Here is a 4,171-nt window from a genome sequence, read left to right as displayed (position 1 = left end):
TTTGAGTTGTCAGTTATTACATGGCTCGTTCTCAATGTGTTTTCAAGATTGTAACTGTGAGAACAACAAACATTTTGGGGGAAGAGGGTTTCAAACACAGATAGGTAAGTTTTCACTTGGCGCATAGCAAGATATCCACTTATAGTTATATTTTTTGCTATTTAATACACATATATAAGTGCCACAACTGAATATCAATAATAATAAAACCCTTAGTTGTGCATGCGCACTACAATAAACTCCGTGCCTCCGCTTATGCAGTACATCACTGAGCAGGGAAACATCTCAGTGCAGTGGCAGCAGTCCTGACCTGCCAACCCCCCATTCAAGTTTCAAGTTTTATTAATTCTTGATAAATCGCCTATTTAATTTCCTAAGTGATGTACAATCCAAATTTAAAATACAACAAGTAATACAGTAATAAATTAAAAGACAAACTAATAAAAAAAAAAAAGACAATACACGAATAGGGAGGAAAAAAGGGAGAAGTTACAATTTCTTTTCAAGAGTTAAGGAACATGTAAAGGAAAATAACATAAGGGAAATAGGACTTTAAAATAGCAAGTTTAAGGAAATTTTGATTAAGAAAATCATAGATTAAAAGCATCTTTAAAAAGATAGGTTTTCAGGGATTTTTTAAAAGAGACAAAGTCTTTATCATTTCTAATAAATTGAGGAATGGAGTTCCATAGAAGAGGTGCTGTGACCGAAAACATATCCTGTCTTCTGGTTCCGATTATTTTTAAAGATGGAACTGTTAATAAATTATTGGAGGATGATCGAAGAGTTCTTGCTGCGTTGTATGGAATAAGCATCCGTGTAATAAATTGCGGTTCCTTATAAGTTAGGGCTTTGAAAACTAGGAGAAGTATTTTGAATGTGATTCGATGGCTAATTGGTAGCCAATGTGAATCAATCAGTAGAGGTGTAACGTGGTCAATATTTTTTGCCTTATGTATTAATTTAATTGCCGTATTCTGAATAATTTGTAACCATTCCTTACCCAAAGCAGCAGTGGCAGCACTGTAAATAGGCTGCTCGCAGCAAATCCTGGCAGGGCCTCTCCTCTGCCACATCACTTCGGATGCGGTAGAGGAAAGGCCTTGTCGGGGCTGGCCGCGAACAGCCTGTTTACAGCGCTGCCACTGCTGCTTTGGGTAAGGAATGGGAGGTTGGCAGGTCAGGACTGCTGCTGTTGCTACTACTTTAGAGCTGTAGTGAGGGAAGAAGGTTGGCGGATCAGAATCGCTGCAGCTTTGGGGCACAGAGGAAGGAAGGAGGGGTTGGTAGGTCAGGACCGCTGCTGCTACCTCAAGTAAGTAATGGGGTCCAGGAGGCCAGACCCACGCGGAGGGATGGAGGGCAGACCTGTGTGGACGGTGGACCAGGTGTGTGTGTGTGGAGGGTCCATCAAGGTGAAAGGCTGGGGAGGGGAGATGGATGGATGTTAGACCCATAAGTGTGGAGGGGAGGGTTGAGAAGTGGGGGAGATAAAGTGACCTAGACCATAAATGAGGGTGGGAAGGGAGGAACAGATACTGGACCTACAAATGGGGGTGGGGGGTGATAGGAAGAGGAAGAGATTGAGTTGGGAAGGGAGCCAAAACTATTTTTATATTAACTCTCAAGCAACCAAAAATCAACCAATCCCCATGGATGGATGCCGGATAACTGAGTCTACTGTATTTAGGAATATTCAAGGGGTTTTATTGCAGCTTTTGGGGTAAGCCACTGCAAGCCTGCCCAAAGATTCAATCAGTGGCCGAGGAGGAGGTTGGTGGGGGAGTCAGGAGCTGGAGAGAGTGGTCTGAGGATACAATTGAGGGGTGGGGTTTGAATTGTTACAGGCTCTGGTGTTGGGATGCGGTTGGGTGAAGAAGATTAAAGTGGCAGATGTTGGAATGGGGAGGGGGACAATTGCAGTACCGTGGGAAGGGGCAGGGGAGAGACGACAGAGAAATTGGTCCTGGGGAGGGGTACAAGAGAAAGGGTAAAAAAGGAAGAGAAGCTGGATGAGAGTGGAATATAGGGACAGGAAGAATGGCCTTGGAGGCAATGGAAGGAAGGATAGATAGGAACTGGGACTGAAAGGATGATAAATGCAGTGGAGGATCGATGAGGGCCAAAAGGGTACAGAGGACTAAGGAAATGGTGAAAGGTGAGGTGGTGGGACTGAAATCAGTGAGAGGCAGGGTCCGGGCATGGTAGAGGTGGGGCATGGGTGGGGTCAGGGGTCAGTGTTTTAGCCCGTTACTGTAACGGGCTAAAACACTAGTATATCTATAATTTTATGCAGTTTGTTTGTATGGTACCACTTACGACTTATATTGGGGATCCTTAAATTTAGTCCTCAAGGTCTAAAACCCAGGCTGGCTTTCAGGATTTCCACAATGAATAAGTATGAGATCTGTTTGTATGTAGTGGAAGCAGTGAACGCAAATAGGTCTCATCATATTCATTAGGAAATTCTGAAAAATAGGGTTGTGGACCTCAAGAACTGGATTTGAGAGCCCCTGATTTTATATGGATAGTTGCTGAATGTCACTGCTGGCTATATAGATTTCACTGCACCCTCAGCCTGCCCCAGGTATCGCCTAATTTAAACCACATAACTTTTAGCCATGTTGATATCTTTTAGCTGAGGCCACCTAGGTTGAAAGGCCAAATAGGCATCTACTTTTAGGTTATGCTTTAAAGACCTGTTAGGCACCTGTGTGGCTTTATAAAATAGCCTCACAAAAGCACGGCTAAAATGTATCCATATACATTAATTTTTTATTTATTCAATTTTCTGTACTGTTCTCCCAAGGGAGCTCAGAACAGTTTACATGAATTTATTCAGGTACTCAAGCATTTTTCCCAGTCTGTCCTGGTGGGTTCACAATCTATCTAATGTACCTGGGGCAATGGGGGGATTAAGTGACTTGCCCAGGGTCACAAGGAGCAGTGTGGGTTTGAGCCCACAATCTCAGGGTGGTGAGGTTCTAGTCTTAACCACTGCACCATTTAGGAGTGGTAGTTATCGTGGGCTACTGTTAAGATGTGTTTTATTACCTCTAACTTGTGGTCTTTTAGTACCCATGTTAATAACTCCCTCCTCCACCCCCCCCCCAAGCTGGTATAAATGTATAGAATTTAATTACATATGTATGTTCCTATTTTAGAAATTATCACTGAATTCTAAATATGGCGTCCAGATTTGTGTGCCCAAATTTAGATGAACATAAGATTTGCCACTGCTGGGTCAGACCAGTGGTCCATCGTGCCCAACATGTCGACTCAAGCAGCGGCCCTTAGGTCAAAGACCAGTGCCCTATTTGAGTCTAGCCTTACTTGCGTATGTTCTGTTCCAGTAGGAATTTATCCAACCTTGTCTTAAATCCCTGAAGGATTATTTCCCCTATAACAGTCTCTGGAAGAGCGTTCCAGATTTCTATCACTCTGGGTGAAGAAAAACTTCCTTACGTTTGTATGGAATCTTTTCCCTTCTAACTTTAGCGAGTGCCCTCTGGTTCTCTTCACCTTGGAGAGGGTAAACAATCTCTCATTCTCTACTAAGTCAACCTAACTCCCATGACGTGTAACTCAAAAAGGGGCAAGGGCATGTGAGGGGCATTCAGAAAAGTTGCATGTGTAGTTATATGGCTTCATTGCACCTAACTCGGGTGCCAGCATAAGTCTGGTGCATAAAGGCAGGCACGGGAATAGAAACAGAAAAATAAGGCAGTTTGCCCATCCATGTCATCTGCTATCCATTCCTCTCCCTTTTGAGATCTTATATACTTGCCTTAAGCTCGCTTGAATTCAGATACAGTCTTCATCTCCACAACCTCTACCAGGAGGCCATTCTGTGATTTCACCCTTTCCATGAAGATGTTTTTCCTTGGGTTACTCCTGAGTCTCTTCCCTTCCACCTTCATCCTATGCTCCTTCATTTTAGAGCTTCCTTTCAATTAAAAGATGCTTTCCTCCTGTGCTTCCTCTTCCACCTTTGTTCCAAACTACATATAGAAAGATATTTACATCTGTCACAGAAACAGCTGAGCTTCTTATTATGTATAGCAGGGGTAGGGAACTCCGATCCTCGAGAGTCGTATTCCAGTCGGGTTTTCAGGATTTCCTCAATGAATATGCATGAGATCTATTTGCATGCTGCTTTCAATGCATATTC

This window comes from Geotrypetes seraphini, chromosome 1 (genome assembly GCF_902459505.1).
Source record: "Geotrypetes seraphini chromosome 1, aGeoSer1.1, whole genome shotgun sequence".
NCBI classification, from domain to species: Eukaryota; Metazoa; Chordata; class Amphibia; order Gymnophiona; family Dermophiidae; genus Geotrypetes; species Geotrypetes seraphini.
The sequence above is the reverse complement of the archived record's forward strand: the minus strand, read 5'-3'. Positions refer to the sequence as shown.